The sequence below is a fragment of the Uranotaenia lowii genome, chromosome 1, assembly GCF_029784155.1.
Source record: "Uranotaenia lowii strain MFRU-FL chromosome 1, ASM2978415v1, whole genome shotgun sequence".
NCBI classification, from domain to species: Eukaryota; Metazoa; Arthropoda; class Insecta; order Diptera; family Culicidae; genus Uranotaenia; species Uranotaenia lowii.
Genome location: NC_073691.1, coordinates 164923212 through 164943494, shown reverse-complemented (window position 1 = coordinate 164943494; position 20283 = coordinate 164923212). Strand labels below are relative to the sequence as shown.

The following is a 20283-nucleotide window of genomic DNA, read 5'->3' as shown; positions in this document are numbered from 1 at the left end:
GAATAGATTTGCATCGAAAAATTTCCGATTTTTTCAATAGTTGTTGTTTTTTGAAGCGTTTAGTGATGGGCGGTAATTGGTGTTTAAAAAAAAGTGTGGGTTCCTAATGACCGGTCACGCACAATTTCTTTGTTTTTAACGCATGTATTGTGTCAAATGTGTAAATTATAAGAAGAATTTAGATCGATTATGTTAGAAAATGATGTTTTATTGCTGAAAGTAACCGGTTACATGAGGCTGTTTGCCTGGAATCATCATTTTGTCAGGCAACGCGCTTTGTTACAATTTGTCAAAAATTTGCGGGAAAAATTTCACAAAATGTATTCTCTCAAGTTCCTCAAAATGCTTTTGACAGCTCGTTACATGGAAAATACTAAAAAGAACACCCGCATAGTCAAATACCGTACACTTAATCGTCAGAATTATTTGATTCTGATTACATTAATAGTTGCGATCCGTTTTGCGTTTTTGCTTATGGCACAGGCTAAAAAGCTTTGCTGGGATGATAAGGAAAGATTTCTGGAAGATACGATTAAAGATGTTAGAGAAAAAAAATTTGCGTGTCTGACTGAGTGTTGGTGTCTTTGCTGCACTGTCATGTCACTTTAGGAAAAACAAACACGAGGCATGTGAAACATATATATTTACGTAAACAATTTAGAAAAAAAAACCCTAAAGTTTGGCCAGGCAAAGCATTAATGGCCACAAGAGCATTCGAAAATATGCGCACAGAGGCCAACGACAACGTGAACAATGAAGGTAAGTAAAAAAGTTTTGTTTGTTTTGCGAAAATATTGATTTTTTTAACACTCCGTACAGGCCGACAATGGACAGCAGGTCCAGTACCCGGACAAACTCCAGTACCCGGGTTTAACAACACCGGAACAACGTAGACACTGGGCCACGTAGAAGTGGTTGCAGCTGTTGTCGCGAAAAAAATTCATTGAGCGTAAAATAACTCAATGACGGCACTGGAGATGTCATCGGCAGCGAATTGTCGAATTTGGAGGCATTGATTTCGACAGTACCTTTGGAATGCCGTGGAGTCTACATCTTGATTATGAATGTTGTAAGTTTTATAAAATTTCATGTTAGGCTCAATTTGTTTTTTATGTTGGTGGATCGGCTTGCCGGAATTTCCTCTAGTGATCCGTAAATCAGAAAGTTATCAGAATTCAGATCATGGAATCTGATTTTTTTTTATTAATTTAAAATCTACGGTTCGGAAATATCATGAAATTTGGATAAATAACGGTAATCCGATTAGATAACCGAAAACTATTCTGTTTGCTTATAGGAATCAGTTTCTCGGCCAAGTTTGACTCTAGTCGTTATCTATCGTACCACAACCAGCGGCACAAGCACCATCACCGAATTCACTACCTACTTTCCATCGAAAGAGACCATCACCACAGCACTAGCTACCTTCCTCACCATATCCATCAAACGCGAACCAGTTCAGCTCCTGCTACAAGAAGTTGTTCAGGTGGCGGTTACAATCGAACAAAGTGTATAAGATGTGGCTCCAGTATTTCCATTAGTCAGCGTTTGAAACAGCAACACGGCCAGCAATTTCAGAATTGCATCCGCAGCACACATTCCAATGATAACGGCCTTAGAGGTAGCACCAAGGTTGTCCCTGCGTCGTCATATTTTGGTAATAAACATGTCTGTACGCTGTAATTTTGACTTTACATTTTTATTTTGTTTTTAGGTATACCATTCTGAGAGCATACATCGGGTTCTAGGAACTGCCCAAAGAAAGCTGCGAGTATTCAGAAGAAGGAGTCGTATGTTTGTATGGAAGGACAATATTCTAGATTCACCCCGACTGACGAGGCCAATAGACAATCACTACAGTGTCTGCGGTGATATGGTGACATCGCGGAAACTGCGGCTCTGGAGGATGTTCATTCCCTAAGTAAATTTTTCAATGCGGTGGAGTTCCAACTGGCAAACGCGAAACATCGGTTCAACCGACTTATCAAAAACTGTTTTCCTACAAGTTCGAAATACGGCGTAAAAACCAGATAAACAACAATGCCAGTAACATTAGAATCGATTCCGGCGATCTGATTATTATCGTGGAGGATTTCTCCCGGTATCCATCCTACATAGGTCATTTTTTGTTTGGATTTGGCGTTCTATCAGCTGATTAATTATTTTGTTCATTTTTAAGATTGAATAGTCTGACAGCTTCCAGTGTTTGCGCAACTTTTTGAATATATCAATCAACTATATGTCAAAACCTCCAGCTGCAATCAACTTCGATTATATTTGTCGAGATTTCTATTCATTATTGGAAAGGATTTTTCGAGGTACTTTTCCATTTATTTTTTAAATTGATCGATAAATATTAGATTTTTATTTGTTAAACACTGATTACTGCGCTTGATAGTTTTAGAAATCATGTAAACGTCATCGAATGTGAATTCATTTCCATCTTAAATTAATGCGTCAAAAAAAACGATAAAAAAATAGGAATAAAATGAGATGATTTATAGTTTCGAATCAAATTTCATGATCATGTCATGATCAATTGGCAAAGCTTAGTTTGTGATAAGTAAATAAAGGAGCGTGGATCAGAATTAATTTCTAAATTTTATAAAGTTCTTAGTTTAAAAAAAAATTAGAATTATTATAAATTAAAAGTTTTTCGAAATGGATGTTCGATACGAAAGCTTGATGTATGAAATAATATGATATAATATGAAATTATATGATAGTGTAATAACAATCAACGGCTTATTTAATAAATAAATGATAACACGAATCGTCTACTATTTTTTAAATTTCATCGTAAAACTGTTTTAAGAAGATACACTGTAGCATCCGCAATATTGAAAATGAACGATTAACTAAAGATAACCAGTATGGTTTCATCCGATTTGGAATCGAGAGAAAAAAGCAAAAAAAATGTATCGTTTATTTACTTAACAACCCGTTCCCTGTATCGTTATTTGTGTCTAAACGATTCCATTTCATGAAAAAACGATTAGTATAATCGTTCTTGAATAATCCAAAACTATAAAGGGAATCGTTTGGGTGTCTTGGGAAGAAGATAATGGGGATCGTTCTTGTATGATACTGCTCCATGCGGGCAGTTTCCGTGTTGTTAGATAGTTTTTCCTTAAGAAAACCTTATTGATACCCAAAAAAGTCGAGTGGGCGGTAATAGGGCCAGTTGAACACCTCAAAATTTAGTTAATTATTTTGAAAAGCGCATAATTTTCGCATTCCACTAAATTTTTAATTGAAAGTAGAGCAGTTTTGAGATGTATTGGAAAAGAAAGCGAATAAAAATCTGCCGTCGTTTTTTTATTACACATGTTTGAAGTTGAAAAACCGCTTAACTGGGCGGTAGATGGTGACATGATGGTAATATATGAACTACAGCAGTTTTCGTGAGGCATGTTTTTTCGGATTTTTTTTCTTTCATGCTGAATAACGAGAAAACTTGTAACTTTTGCTGTATACAATGTTCTAAACATATTTTACTGACATTACAAGATTTCTTTTGATGTAAGTTTTGTTTTGTTTAAATCGGTTTAACACGTCAGTTATAACGATTTGAGCTTGTGGTGTCAAATTGACACTCCTAGTGCTGATTAGGGTAATGAAATCTAATGCGGATGAGGGTTAAGTAAACTATTTGAGAGAGTTGTTTTGAATAAAATGATGATTCACATTAATCAGAATTCTATTTTAGCGATTGATTATAATCTCGCTTCAAATTAGAAGTTTTTTCGCTTTGTTGTCTTTTATTTTTCTAGTAGATACTTCTCAACCCGTAACATATATTTTTGGCTTATCAAATATTTTAAGAAGTTTCTTAAAAGTGAATAGAAAATATATATTTATTCTTGTTTAGGGTGCTTAAATGAGTTTATAACCCTGCAATGAATCTCTGCCTTGTGATTTCACTTTTTTTGTGAACTTGCTCTTAAGTGCAATTGAAAAGAACGATTGAAGAGCAAAATTGACATGAGATGTGCTCCTTGTATGATTTCATTTGAAACCCTTTCATCAGACGGGAAGAACGAATTGTACCAATATTTGTACCGAGCTAAATTGAAATTGTCAGGCTCACTGGCAGCGAAACAGCAGTTCGTCATATATTTAAGAGCTGCCATCACCGTTCTTTTCGACCGAAATGGTTAACTCAAACACTCCCGATTCCTCCATTAGTTTGAAGCAATGTTCCTCCCCAGGAACGCACCAGACTGGAAAATATTATTTGCTAAATTTAATCATCGTTACCCCGCAGCCAGGCTCCAAAGGAAATTCGTCGCACTTTCGAATGTCGCCGATGCTCTTGTTGTTGTTGTTGACTTTTCGATTGTCGCTTGTCAGCATGATTTTTTTTTTGCTTCTCACTTCCGGCAGGTTTTCCATCCACTTTCCATCAATCTAGGAAATATTTGTATTTACTCAAAATGCTCATTTCTTCCGCCCGTTTGGAGCTGTTTGCGTGTATGTTCGGCCGGGTTTGTGTACAAAATCGATGTTAACTTTCCACGAGAATCAACCGGTGGCGGCAGCTTCATTCACACAATTTCTCAATTTTCCGCCGTTTTGCGAGATTGGTGACAAAAAAAATCGCGAAAATCCTTCACTACATAATATCTTGGCTGGGTAAATAAATTCATCCGAACTGCCCCGGCTTATGCATAGGAGATCTACTTGTAGCGCTTCGAGGAAGTAGAGTGCCTGGAGAGAGGACATTAAATAGGATGACAACGGCGAAGAAGCCGACGAACCTGATGATGGTAATTTATTTAGACAAATGAAATTAAAATTTAAATTACAAACAGCAACTGCGCGAACAAATTGATTTAGCCAGCCAGGCTGCTGCCTGCAGCCAAAGTTCCGGAATGAAGCGGAAACGCAACCTGTCAAACTGGGAACGCTAATGGAGATGCTGATTTTGCCGCTTAAAATTAATGATGTAAGCAAGTTGTTTGTCATTAATCAACGGGGAGTGGTAGGGTTCCAGGCGACCAAGGCGTCCACTTGCAAGTCGGTTTAGCTTATCGGGGTTTTCAAGCTCGTCATTTTTTTTCTGTCAGCGATTAGCTTCCTTAATCTTGCTTTTTTTTTATTCTACTTAAAAGCTGATAAAGAGAAATCAAAGGGTTTTGAATAAAAATAAAATCTTGAGGAACATTACAAGTCTGGAGAGTCAGGCTCATTTATTTAATTTTCTCAATCAACTTTTTTTTCGTTGCCTTTAGAAAGGCGTCAATCTCAATCCAGTTTACCTATTTTTTTTGGATTTTAAGTCAATTGGTTAAACTCATCCTCAAATTCAGTTTATCTATATTTTTCTAATTATATCGAGTTTTCTTGAGGGCTTTAAAAGTACTCTGTACCGAACAGAAAAAAAAGTACAAAGAAGAGTTTCAACCCTCTTCCGTCCCAGATATTTGTAACCGTTACAGTACCTGGAGTGTCAACTTCACACTCCTGATTCTCTTGTTTCTTAACCGATTCTCACAAAGTTTATAGTTTTGGAAATCTCGTAACGTTACTCAAATATATTTCTTAGACAATATTCAGCAACAACTCTTCAGTTTTCCCTTATTCAAAGTCGAAGATAAAAAATCCGAAAAATATGCTTCGGAAAAAAGACTGTAGATCAGCTATGGAATGCACAAAAAAAATTTTTACATAGTTTCCATGAAAGCTATACGTTGTTAAAAGCTATACGTTGTATATAAGGATATATTTTTGTTGATTTTTTATTATGATCATGACCACAAAATGTCAAAAAGTGGTGTAAAACCGTACTTTTCAATCAATGAACCGTCAAAATTGTTTAAATCACACCAAATGAATATTGAAAAGAGCGTTGAAAAGTTTACGTAATTCGAAACATTTTTGACAAATTTCAAAGATAGCTGCTTTTCGAACATTTTGTCAATTCGTAATTTCTCCGATTTTCTAGGAATTAAATTTAACTTTACACCGACGGGTGAGTTAAAACGAACAACCGCGCAAGCGTTCGCGTAAACTTTCTGGATTTACTTTTAGTTCTGTATTTATTACTTGCGTATTTTGATTGGTCTTTCTCGGGTTCACATAAAACATTAATCAAAATGAGTCGTTTACCTTTTTGAAATTTTGAAAGCTTTTTATTGCCCAGATTTAACCAGACTTGCCTAGATTTGAGGAAAGTCCGGTCAGGCCCGGTTGCCCAGATTATTCACGTTATTTGAAAAATATGTATCACAAAAAAACTTAAATTGGATTATTATAATTTTTCATTTTTACGCCCAAAAAGATTAAGCCAGTTTTATCCAAATAATCATGACTTGTGTTTGAAAGTCTGAAATACAATTTAAAATCTGCTTATGTTTTGGATGAAAAAAAAATTAGGCCCGGATATTGGGTTGAACATTTTGAAATCAAATGCACGGATTTTGCCAGATTTTTTTCGATAAAATTGGCCGTCCCTAAAATGATCTGGCGACCTTATTTTATACCCACCAATTTTTAAGGAAGCTTGAGCACATTCTTGTTTACCTACTTGGCTTCTGTGGAGGAAATTGATCGAATAGGCGATAACAACTACAGTATGTGAGTGGAAAACTGTGCTGATTACCTGAAGTTAGAATAATTCAGAATTAGCGTCAAATATCACAGTAAGCCGACGCTTTAAAAAATGGGACTATAGGGCACAGTGCAAAGGTTCTTCTTGCCTTTTTATCCTGTTCGAGTTGCTTGTTAATATCCGACGCATAAAAAATGCTATTTTTAAAGTTGTACAAATGCGTGTAATGAAAGAAAAGGAGAAAAATGATGCAAAGTGGAAGTCAATGTATTTGAAAAGCAAGTCCAACGTGATATTGAAGGGGTAGTGGTTGTACATAAGTTGCAAAATTTTCTACTGCATTTATACGGTGGGGGTGGAGAAGTGAGAGTGGGAAATTTAAAATAAATACTTGCCAAACTACATGGCAAGAATTTTCAATGTGCAATGGTGATTGATGATGAATATGAAAGTACAATTTACATGAAGAATGAGTCAACACTAAAGGATAGTGGTAAGGTTTCTTGGTTTGGTAAGATCCCGCATAGTAAGATACTATACTCAGAATCTTCAGAATGATTCATCTCTGATAACATTTATGGTACTGATTCGAATTGCGCCTTTGATAAATGTGCTCTTGCTAGAAATAGCTAAATATTATATCTGAAAGATTTGGTTAATAGTATTAAGAACAAACTGCGTTTTTTTGCAACGCGATAAAAAGATAAAGAAATATTTTTGGAAGATACGATAAATGATCTAGAAACGTATTGATTATTTTTGCAACACACCGTCAATTTTTCTGCTGTCACTTCAAGACACGCCGCTGAAATAATTTATTTGTCCAGAGAAAAAAAAACAACGTCGGTAGTAGGTATTAAAAATTGTCTGCTTAAAAATAAAAAGTTTTCGAGTTCGGAGGAAGCTTCCGATGTTGAGCAACACGCAGGCGGCTATGGTAAGTGAACTCATCTTCATAGCAAGAAATTTTAACTTATTTTTTCGATGTGCTTTACAGATTCCGAGACAGATCCGGCAAGGATTGCGATCTGCGGAAAGCGAGAAATTTTGCTTTACCGGTAACCTCAGGATGGAACTACCGGTAGGTTACTCCATGGAAATGGAAAAAACAACCATTTCTGCAACATATGGAAGGCGTTTGAAACAACCGGAAGGTGCAGCGGAAGGTTCTTCTTGCAACATCCGGAAGGTGCTAATGCAATATCTGTGCGGGTAATTTGATTACGCGCATGTGAAAACTTAAATGATTTTTTGTACGAAAGCATTTTTAATAAAATAAATAAGTTCCATGAATCTTCTCTCATATTATTTCTGAAAAAAAAAATTAAGTTAAGAAATTCAATACCCCAGTACGGGTTACAATGGTTCCATTGTTAACTGACGATAATTTATATCGTCCTCATTTTATAGATGGATTATAAAGTAACGATACGTGTTATCATGAAATACGTTTTGGAACAGTAAAAAAAGGCAAAAAATTTGAATGGTTACTCTTCTTAACGACCCGTTCACTGTATCGTAAAGTGCGTCCAAACGATTCCATTCCATGAAAAAATGATAAGCCTTATCTTACATTAATAATCCAAAACTATAGAGGTTATCTTTTGGGTGTCTTGGGAAGAAGATAATAGGAATAGTCACTGTATAATACTGATTTATGCGGGATGAGCTTTCGAAAATGGTAAGATGTTTATGTCCATATGAATGAGTAAATAAGAATGGTCATTCAATTGCCAGCTGGCCAGGTATATACACGGATGCCGGAATACCTGTAGTAAATGTATAACATTAAAAATGTTATAAATTTTTGACTGGTTGTGCAACTGACTGACTCATTCATCCAAATTATACTCACAGTTACACATAATACATTCACTACATAACAGCTCATACGAAGCCATGGTGCCGGGTATGGTGTACACTGCATTGAAGTTTCGAAGGGGGGGAGGGAGGTGACAAAAGAAGAAATTGATATTTGTTCCACACGATAATTTTAAATTATTCAGAGACTGATTTGTTTTGGTTCAGAAGTCGCATCATGTACGGTGATGAAAACAACTGAATTGGATTCAATCAAAATTTTGAGTTGTTTTCATCTAGTGAGTTTCAAAACCTGGAACTTAACGAAGACGCACATGTTTTGGATCAAGATGAATGAAAACAACTCAGAGTGATCCAAATTTCCAATGTTTGTTGTTCGATTTCGATGGTCGAAGTTGCAGTTGACAAAAAAAAAAAACATTTGTGATTTAAAAAGCAGAAAAAATAATTAACGACTTTATATTTTCTTCTAGAAATCTTTACGGTAGCGGTTAAATTTTAAATTTTCTTTTGTTTGTTATTTTTTTCAGGTTAGTTTCCACAGGTTTCCACCGGATGCAGCGTAATCGCAGATACAACGGAAAAATCCATTGGCTCAAGGGAACAACCCTAATCATCGTACGGCAGGATGTGAAGATTATCAACCACGGTGAAAACGCGATAGGTAAGATTTTAAAAATTAAGGATTTTATTTACTTTCATCGATTTCTAATCTAGTTTTTCTCTCCAGGTATATTCCCGCCGGAAGCCTTTTTTGGTCAGACAAACATTGGCAAGTTCCAGTTGTTCTGGATCTTTTTTCCATCAAACCCAACCCAACGGTTTTCAAATTCTGATAAATCGGGTTTAAAATAAAATCCAGATACAAATCGGATACATTTCTCGGCGGATTGATTATGGGCAGAATCAGCGTTAGTTCAGTATTTTTTCGAAAATGCAGTGCTGCAGTTTGGCAACCAACTTGCGCATAATTGTCAGCTGATTCTAATCAACATGGAACTTGTCGTCGTAACAGGAGTTTAGCGAGAGAAAATAACTATCAGTCCAACAATCCGGTATGACAACGAACAAAAACGAGTAAGTCTACTGTGAAAGGTTATATGTATGTGTAGGAATGCAGTACAATTTCCTGTTTTTATTTCAGACACAAAAAATAAACAGAATCCTGCTGGCAGTGCCCCGAATGGGAGTTATTTTAACCAATTCCATCGGATGCGGCCAAGGGATCGGTGGAAGTCAGATTAAAAGAACGGCATCGAGAAATTCTTCTGTTGGCAGGAGGGGACGATATCCTACTCGTCAATAGCAAAAAATGCTGGTTGCCACTCTCTAATTTCGATGAGAAAAAAGGCGACGGTAAATAAAATTATTTTCATGAAGCATGAAGCTGTTTAAATTTATTTAATTCGATCCGAAATTCACTTTTTTTTATTAAAAAAATACAAGCCCTTTCGAAACCGTGTGAAAATTTTATAAAATTCTGAGTTGTTTTGGCTCAGACCGTTCAGACGCTCTTTAGAAATGCCTGATTAAAAACAACTCAGAAATCGCGAAAACCCCTATTATTCATATTTGAGTTGTGCCGTTCTAATCAAAATTTGAGTTTTCCCAGTTTTGGCGCATTTTGAATTGTTTTCCTTCAAATCTGAGTCACGGAGAATTAGAGTGCAGCCTTATTGCAATCAAATACCTCGTACTGGTGCCACGCACGCTCATTTTTATTTAATCATTTATGCCTTTTATTGAACCATTTTATGGTATTTCTGAAAGAACTCCCATAACTGTTATTTTTCAATCATAATGAATTGTTGAATTTCAACCGTTTTAGGAACACTTCCATCTGTACCGTTGAGCCGTCAACACGTACGCCGGAGCATCGTATCGTTGCTGTGTACCTGCAGGAACATTTTACATTATTTATTTTTTCCTTACCTGTATTTCAATCAGCACTTTTCAGTGCTAAAATTATTTTCATTTTCTTTTATTCATATTTTCTCTTTTCTTTCCAGCATGGGGAAGTCTTCGGCCGGCTCAAGGGCCGGAAGAAAACGGATTGCTGAACCTAATCCAGGGCCATCTGCCAAAAAAGTTGAAATTTCCAATTCATTCGATGTCCTTCATAACATCGGTGATGAGGAAATATTCATATTTAATTCTGATAAGAGTACTAAGAAACCTTCTTCTTCTTCTTATACTCTTAAAAACGAAAAGATTCCACCAATAACGGTCACGATTCCTGACTTCAATGCCTTTCGAAAAGAAATCGCCACTTCCGTCAAGGATGTGAAGATTTCTTTTCAGATCGGTCGAAGGGGAACTGCTCGTATATTGGCGGAATCTTTTAATGATTTTCAAAAAATTTTAAATTATTTGAATAATAAAAAACACCAATTTTTTACGTACGACACTAGAGGTGATCGTCCTTTTAAAGTTGTACTTCGTGGTCTCACCGGCGATCAGACACCGGATGAGATCACAGCAGAATTAAATTCTTTGTTAGGTTTTTCTCCAATTCAAGTAATTCAAATGAGGAAAAGAACCAACACGAATAATACCAGTAGTGTTGGTTTTGCTCCTGAACTTTATTTGATCCATTTTAAAAAGGATCAGGTTAATAATTTGAAAATTTTGGAAAAGGCTCGTCTTATGTTTCATTGTCGAGTAAAATTTGAACCTTTTCGTAAAGCCCATACCAATTTTTTACAAAATATTACGCAATGTCGTCGTTGTCAAGCTTTTTGTCATGGCACTAAAAATTGTAGAATGAATGCCAGATGCATGTTTTGCGGCTCATTCGATCATGAAAAATCTAAATGCCTTTTTGGTGGTGATAAGCCAAAAACAGAATTTTTTAAGTGTGCGAATTGCGCAGGTAATCATTCTTCGAATTCTCTAGATTGTCCCGTTAGGGCAAAAATTGTTGCTTCTAGGAAAAATCCCAAAGTTTCCAGAAAAGTTTCTTCTCCTCCTTCCTCTTTTTCGTCTACACACGTCAGACCGGCAAACAACCTGCCTGTTCGCAGTCAGCCTCGGCCTACATTGGAATCACGGCTGGGTAATACCCGAAGTGATTTTAATGTTACCTGGGCTGATTCTGCGCCACAGACTCGTTGTTTATCGTTCTCAGAGGTGGTTGAAAATGGGTTGCCCTCTTCAGGTTTAACTAATAAAAATGGGAAAAAACCAAATCTCAACGTTCATGCGAAGGCTTGGGAAAATCCCCGAAATTCAAATACTTTTTCTTCTCCTTCCTCTTCTGATTCTAACAATTTTGTTGATTTGGGTGAGATTACTGAGGAAAAATTAAAATTTTTGCATCAAAATTTAATGGAAATGATGCAACTTATGTTGAAAGCAAATTCAATGTATGAAGCTTTCCAAACTTCTTTTAATTATGCTAACAAAATTATTATGACTTTACGATTCCCTCATGGATCCAAATAGATGTTTAAATATTATGAATTGGAACGCTAGATCTTTGCTGGCTAACCAAGACGAGTTCTTTTTATTTTTGAAAACTCATAACATACATATTGCTGCCATCACTGAAACTTTTTTAAAGCCAGACAATAATTTGAAAAGCAATGCTTTCTTTAAAATTTTACGAAATGATCGACTTGATCGACAAGGTGGGGGTGTAGCTATTGTCATCAATAGTCGTCTCAAATTTAGACTTCTTCCTTCTTTCAATACAAAAGTCTTAGAAACAATTGGAATTGAATTAGAAACTTCTATGGGGAAAATTATAATTGTTGCCGCATATTTGCCTTTTCAATGTAGCGGTGAACAAAAAAATTTGTTGAAGGGAGATTTACAAAAACTCACCAGAAATAAATCTAAATTTTTTATTATTGGTGACTTTAATGCAAAACACCGATCTTGGAATAATATTTCATCAAATTCAAATGGGAATATTTTGTTTAATGACTGCTCTGCAGGTTATTATACTGTTGAATATCCTAATGGGCATACTTGTTTTTCTTCAATTAGAAATCCCTCCACAATTGATTTGGTTCTAACGGATTTAGGCGAGCATTGTAGTCAATTAGTTACTCATGCGGACCTCGATTCAGACCACCTTCCAGTAACATTTTCTTTATCCCAAAGTCCCATTGAAAACCCTTTAAAATCAACTTTTAATTTTCAAAAGGCTAACTGGGAGCGGTATATGAATTTTATTGAACGTATTTTAGATGTAAACGTTCCATTGAATTCAATAGAAGATATTGATTTGGCTGTAGAAAATTTGACAACTTCAATAGTCAATGCTAGAGCCGCTTCAATACCTAAAGTTAAACATAAATTTAATCAACCTTTAATTGATGATGATCTTCAGTTTTTGATACGACTGAAAAACATTCGTCGACGCCAATTTCAACGAACTAGGGATCCTTATTTGAAATTAATTTATTGCGACCTTCAAAAAGAGATCAAACGTCGTTTAAATTTCATTCATAATGAAAATTTTGCTAAAGCAGTAGAGGACATAAAACCCTACTCAAAGCCATTTTGGAAATTAACTAAAATTCTAAAAAAGCCCCAGAAGCCAATTTCTACTTTGAAAGATGGGGATAAACTTCTTTTAACTAATTCAGAAAAAGCTCAAAAATTAGCCCAACAATTTGAGTCTGCTCATGATTTTAATTTAAACGTTGTAAGTCCAATTGATGCTCAAATTTCCCTAGAATTTGATGATATTCTTTCTAAGCAAATTGTGTTTGAAAGTTCTTGTGAGACAAATATTGATGAACTTAAATTGATTTTCAAAAAAAATTAAAAATATGAAAGCCCCGGGGGAAGATGGGATTTTCTATATTCTTATTAAAAAGTTGCCTGAAAGCACTTTAAATTTTTTAGTTAAAATCTTCAATAAATGTTTTCACTTGGCTTATTTTCCCAATAAATGGAAAAATGCCAAAGTAACTCCAATTTTGAAACCTGGAAAAAGTGCTTCAGAGCCTTCAAGTTATCGACCAATTAGTTTGCTTCCTTCTTTAAGTAAACTATTTGAGAGAGTTATTTTGAATAGAATGATGATTCACATTAATCAGAATTCTATTTTCCCTGATGAACAATTTGGTTTTCGTCATGGACATTCTACTACACATCAACTTTTGAGTGTAACTAATATGATTAACGCTAGCAAATTTGAGGGTTATTCAACTGGTGTTGCTCTTCTTGATATTGAAAAAGCTTTTGACAGTGTTTGGCACAAAGGTTTAGTAGCTAAATTAGCTCGATTTGATTTTCCTGTATATCTCACCAAAATTATTCAAAATTATTTGACTAGCCGAACTTTGCAAGTAAGCTATCAAAATTCATGCTCTGAAAGGATACCCATTAGAGCTGGTGTCCCTCAGGGTAGTATACTTGGGCCTATTTTATACAATATTTTTACTTCTGATCTTCCTGATGTCCCAGAAGGAAAAGGTAGAAGATTATTTGCTGACGATACTTTGCTTTCAGCCAAAGGTCGAAATTTACGGGTGGTACGCAGTAGATTGCAACAAAATTTAAATTCCTTTTTGAATTACTTGAAAATGTGGAAAATTTCTCCTAACGCTTCCAAAACTCAACTTATTTTATTTCCCCATAAGCCAAGAGCAAATTTTTTAAAACCTAATGAAAATCATTCCATAACTTTTAATGGGGTTTCTTTAGAATGGTCTGATCACGTGAAGTACTTGGGACTCACACTTGATCGGAATCTTTCTTTTAAGAATCACATTGAAGATATTCAATCTAAATGTAATAAATACACTAAATCTCTTTATTCTCTCATCAACAGGAAATCCCGACTTTGCCTGAAGAATAAGATGCTTATTTACAAGCAAGTCTTCCGACCAGCGATAATGTATGCAGTTCCGATTGGGTCTAGCTGCTGCGCGACGAGGAAGAAAGCCATCCAGAGGATTCAGAACAAGGTTCTGAAAATGATTTTGCGGCTTCCACCTTGGCACAGCACCGAAGATCTTCATCGGATTGCAGGCATTGAATCTATCGAAGAGATGGCCAACAAAATCATCTCCAACTTCATAGGCAAATCGATGCAGTCTTCAGTCGCAGAGATTCGCTCTCTCTACAATTAGTTTAATTTTAGGATAGCTTTAGTTTTTAGTTTAAAATATTTTTTTTTTCACTACAGGATGTTCTCCTTTATAAAAATGCTTGATTGTGCTCAGCAAATTTAAGTCGAATAAATAATTTTTAGTGATTATTAAACTATAGGGCTCTGAAAGTTCATTATTGAACTGAGCACCTAATTTAATGTATTAATGTAATATAAATGTAATGATGAATTGGTACTAATAAAGATATATTTAAAAAAAAAAATAAAAAAAAAACCGTTTTAGGAGTTTGTGATGAAATGATGATAATGGTTGAAAATCAATCATAAAATGACTGCAAAATAAAGTCGCCATGTTTGAAATCGCTGCTCAAGTGTCTGTTTTTTTTTCGACGGCGCATTATAATCTGTTTTGTTAAGTTTGCAACTTCCTGCAATTGACGGGTTATTCTAATCGTAAGTAGATCTCGAATCGCAGTAAAATGGAAACAGTAGTCAATATACAATTTATATATATACAATTTCCGGAAATAAGTAGTAGTAGGTAAATAAAAATTCGCTTGCAGCATTTTTGCAGCATTTTTTTTACATTTTGACAGAAAAATGAGAACTTTTTGAAAAGATCGTTTATGATAAAAATTCGATCCGGAACCAAACAAAATCAACAAAACTATTGTTTCATAGCTGAGGCATGCTCAGTTTGGTGAAACTTGTAAATTTATCCAACGCAAAACTCTCTCACAGACTTGAAAAAAGTTTTAAGAATGAACATTCTAAAGGATGATAAGGTCAAAATTTGGTCAAGGGAAAACGCGTGTAAATCGGTGAAATCGTTTTTTTTAAATCAAATTAAATTTCTTTTTCAAGTTTAATTAGTATTAAATTCAGGAAAAATATTCAGTTAGGATTCCGCTTTTCCAAATCCGAATTGCCGGGCCTTACGCTTAACCTCTGCCATCAGATTTTGTACAGCCAACTTGTCCACCTTCTTCGCCGCAGAAAGCCAGTTTGTCTTGAACTGCTGCTCGTCCTCAGCAGTTTTTTTGGTCTTCTTTAGGTTTCGCTTGACAGTAGCCCAGTATTTCTCAATTGGGCGGAGCTCTGGCGTGTTGGGAAGGTTCTTGCCCTTGGGAACCACCTGCACGTTGTTGGCGGCGTACTACTCTATGGCTTTTTTACCGTAATGGCAAGATGCCAAATCCGGCCAAAAGAGTACGGAACAACCGTGTTTCTTCAGGAAAGGCAGCAGACGTTTATTCAAACACTCTTTTACGTAAATTTCTTGGTTGACAGTCCCGGAAGCTATGAAAATGCTGCTTTTCAAGCCACAGGTACAGATGGCTTGCCAAACCAGATATTTCTTCGCGAACTTTGACAGTTTCATGTGCTTGAAAATATCTGCTACCTTTCCCCTTCCTTTTGCCGTATAAAACTCCTGTCCCGGAAGCCGCTTGTAGTCGGCTTTGACGTAGGTTTCGTCGTCCTTTCGCAGTCAAACTTCGTCAGGATCGTCGTGTACAGCCTCCGGGATCGCGCTTGGGCCGTCGTATTTTGTTAATTATCGCGATTTGGAGTCACTACCTTCTCGTAAGTCAATAGTCCGGCTCGTTTTTTGGCTCGATGCACGGTTGTAGACGATACACCCAGCTTATTTGCGGCATCTCGGAGAGAGAGATTAGGGTTTCGCTTGAAACTACCGGCAACTCTCTTTGTCGTCTCATCGGCTTCCGGTTTTCGAATTCACCCCTATCCAGGCTTCCTGGCTGTCGACAAACGTTCCCCAAACACTTTAATTGCATTTGCAACGGTTGATTTCGCAACTTTTAGCGATTTTGCCAGCTTTGCGTGCGAGTAGCTCGGATTTTCGCGATGCGCGAGCAAAATTTTGATACGCTGCTCTTCTTCCTTGGATGAAATTTGAAATCTGAAGAGTGAATTCCAAAATCAAAATAGGAGCAACATTCTACACACACACCTGCAAAATGAGGGGTGTTCAGGTTTTTCAAATGCAAAATTGCAGGAAATACGTCAAGTAGATATTGACCAAATTTTGACCGTATCACCCATTACTCACTCAACCCTCCAGAGTCCAGACTCCAGAGAGGCGCGCAATCCTCTCAGTCTCAGTGTCCAGTAAGTCCGCGACCGCTCAACGGTTAAGCAAAATCTTGGGTTCAGTAGTGCTGCTCCTTTGGTGGGTGATTTCCTGTGGAAAATTCAGTTGCACAAGTTGAAAGAGGAAACAAAACCATTCTGCCAAAATTGCTCAGCAAGCTTTGATTTGCTAGTACACATCAACTCTGCTGGATGATTGCTTTGATGACCGGCCCATGGTGATGGTGATAACAATTTAACAACCCCGTCAAAGGAAACGACAATCGGTTGACAAAATGGGTGCCATCCCAAGTAACACAGAATAAGCCAACTAGCGTTTGAAAGTTTTATTATGATTTTATTATGGCATTTTTTGTGCAGCTCGTTTTATGACGGTTTTATTATGATCATGCAAAATGCTTATATTCTTGATTCGATTGCATTCGATTGATTGCAGATAGTTTTGAAAACGCTAATAAAGCTGTTATTAAACATACTGTTTTAGTTGTTTTGAAAGAGTTATGAATGCTCTGTTTAAACTTTAATAAAACACAAACTTAGCAGTTTGCTCCAAGCATTCTTTTGCTTGTTCTATAATAGCCCCCAGTACTTGATTATTAAACCGCCATAAAACTTAGAGACAGTTCTTGATCAAGATGTCAAAACAGGACACGCTCAGGTTAGATAGCACATATTTGAATTATAATTCCCATTTTTACACATTTTTGATAAGTTACATGTGTTGGTTTTGAGTTTGAATGAAAAATATATAAAAATATTTGAAAACTCAAATTACTGGAAATGGTACGAATATCTCTACAATATCAGTATTGAGTAAAAGGACCCAAATAGCATAGTACTTTGAAATAGACAAGGTAGGCTATTCCGCCCTTTTCAACTGTGTTGGTGAAAGGCTCCAAAAAATAGTTATGAGAATTGTTAGCAAATGTATGGAATAAATCTAGAAATCTTGTCTTTTAAAGAATTGGTAAGCAATAAAATTTTGAAAAAAATATGAGCTTATGATTTTTAATACCATTAACCATGTTTGGCTCTTTGAATTATTAAAAAGTTTTACTGGGTTTTTTTTTGGCGTCTTGAAAACAAAAAAATTGTTGATTTTTGTAATTTGATAGTCAGTTCTTGTGAAAATTTTCAAAGTAATCTCACAAAATGACTAATAGTCATCAAAATATTATGTACACTTCTTATTTCATGAAACCTTTGCCAAGAATGCAGGAGTTTTTTTCGCTGATTTTATCATACATTCGGGGACGACGATGAAATTCTCTTTTTAATGTTCACAATTTATGTACAATACTAGGAAATTCAATGCAAACTTGCCGTTTCATATGACCTCTGAGAATCAATCATTGATTTCAAAAACTTTTCAGTAGAAACAAACGACGTATAAAGACAAAATTTATGATTTTGATTTCTATTCCATAGAAAACCAGTAATATTTCATAACTATTTTTGTTTGTAGTAGGAATGCCGTGTACATACACGGAACTGCCAAATGAGGTTAAGCGCAATGGCCTACCTGTTATATTTCAAAGTACTATGCAAGGAATATTTAAATAAGGTAGTGTCGAGAGCCATATTGGATTTTTTTTGTGACGTCACAAAAACGAATGTATCGAAAATTTATATGCGAATGGCAGAAATTTCAAAGAAAAACATATTTTAGAACGAAAATGAATTCCAATTACATTTTGATTGTGTTGTAAGACCTTTATTTCACTATGTTATGAAATTTTCTGGTCCTTTGAAGATTGCATTATATTTTTTTCTCATTTTAATAATGAACGCAATGTCATCTTGAAGCTAAAACGTTCAAAAACGAAGATTAAATCTACTTTTAAAATGTCTAGCTGGTAGTTATTGAGTGTTCAACTGATTGTCATGATTTTTATCCAATCGGTTTACCATATTCAATTCTTATGTAGAACAATTAACATCAATTGATTATTGTTAACTCAATTTACTAAAATGCGAATAAATAATTGTGGTTTTATATAAAAATTTGTTTTTTGATAACTTTTTTGTAATAAGGATCTTAAACTGCACTGACTTGATCATTTTCATGGAAGACTTTGAACTAATTTTCAAGTTTTGCAAATTTGAGTAAAGAAAATCCACTTTATTTTCGAATTTCGATGGTCCATTTCATACAAAAATTACTCGAAAATCCATCTTTTTTCGTATCAATCTTGAAGAGCAAGAATCCTTCTAGAATAACAGGTATTAAGAGTGGAACATTTCCAGCAAATTCTTCAAATTTTCAACGAAAAAGGAAAATTTCCTAGTAAATTAACAGATTTTTCGTGATTGTGACGTCGCAGTGTGTACTAATACTAAAGCAGGGCTGCCTCGACACTACCTTCTTTAAATGTTCCTTGAGTACTATGCCCAAATAGTAGGAAAAAATATTGTTGCCTGACGCCATCATTAATCCAAGATGGCGGCTTCCGCTTTTATTTTCAAAGCTGTAAATAACTGAAAATCTCACGAAACCTCCATAATATGGTTATTAGATGAAAGTGATAAACGAATAGAAGTCGAATTTTGTTGTACGTCGCCATCTTAAATTCTTGATGGCGATATTGAATATGCTCGAGTTTAATAAGTTGTGTTTTTGCAGCAGATTGGAAACAGAAGCTGCCGTATTCCATTACCGAGAGAATAGTTGTTCTATAGAGTTTTATTAGATCTTCTCTGGCTCCTCCCCAGGTTCCGGTAATTGATCGGAGAAAATAAATTCTTTGCTGACATTTTCATTTCAGATATTCAATGTGAGCTCGCCAGGTGGAATCAAACCAAACCCAAGATACTGAACACACCTCGATTGAGTGATCGTTCTGCCTAGGAGTTGAAGCTTAGGTTGAGTAGGTCTATGTTTTTGAGAGAAAACAACCATCTCCTATTTCGGAGTAGAAAACTCAATCCCAAACCCCAATACTCCGGAATAACAATCTGTACATCCTGTTACAGATACTACGCTGTCGTCTGCAAGTTGTCTCAGCGTGCAGCCTTCAGAGCTACAACTGTCGATGTCACTTAGAAGTTATACAAAACAGGACTCAAACATGAACCCTGAGGAAGGCCCATAGTATTTTTAGAAAAAAAAAAACAAAAACAAAACCCGAAAAATGTATGGAAAACGGCCAAACACAACAACTTTTTCTTCTCGAAAGTTCGCACGTTTTTTCTCACTTTTTTTTAAATTTCATTTAAGTTTTACATTATTCAATTATTGGTGTTAAATGTGATATTTTCAAACAATTTATCGGCTCAATTTTATTATCAAGTATATTATGCAGAAAAAAACAGTTTTTGTTCAGCACGAATGTTACCAATATCAAATGTTGCCAAAATCAAATTTTCCAGTACAAATATTGACAAAATTACCAAACCTGGTTCTGTAAAATACGACACAACTAAAGAGTGTTCAAGGACACGATTGAAAAGTCCCAACAATTTCCGGTTACCGAGTCCAATAACTAGAGTTAAATTTCCAAAAATTTACACGACTTGAAACAATAAAATAGAGTCAGATTCATCAAAGATAGGAAACACAACTCAAACAATTAGTAGGTGATTTACTTCCACAGACTATAGAGCATAAATTTATGAGATGGATATGTTTTCCAAATCTTTCGATGACTTTAATTTAACGCAACTGAACATAAAAGTTTTACTGTATTATTTATGAAATACTACTTTAAAGTCGTTTGGTGGAGAGAAT

General features: G+C 35.4%; 1 protein-coding gene and 2 long non-coding RNA genes across 3 annotated transcripts in view; 2 read left to right on the top strand and 1 right to left on the bottom strand.

Annotated features, from left to right (window-relative positions):
- LOC129739410 (uncharacterized) overlaps positions 1-20283 on the bottom strand; it is a 363355-nt gene that overhangs the window by 251037 nt on the left and 92035 nt on the right. The window lies entirely within an intron of this gene.
- On the top strand, positions 400-3092 carry LOC129740834 (uncharacterized). Its single transcript, XR_008736378.1, has 4 exons — positions 400-759; positions 820-1069; positions 1298-1657; positions 1715-3092. It is a non-coding gene; the product is annotated as an uncharacterized LOC129740834 (long non-coding RNA).
- Positions 8916-9648, top strand: LOC129740974 (uncharacterized). Its single transcript, XR_008736410.1, has 3 exons — positions 8916-9038; positions 9105-9451; positions 9519-9648. It is a non-coding gene; the product is annotated as an uncharacterized LOC129740974 (long non-coding RNA).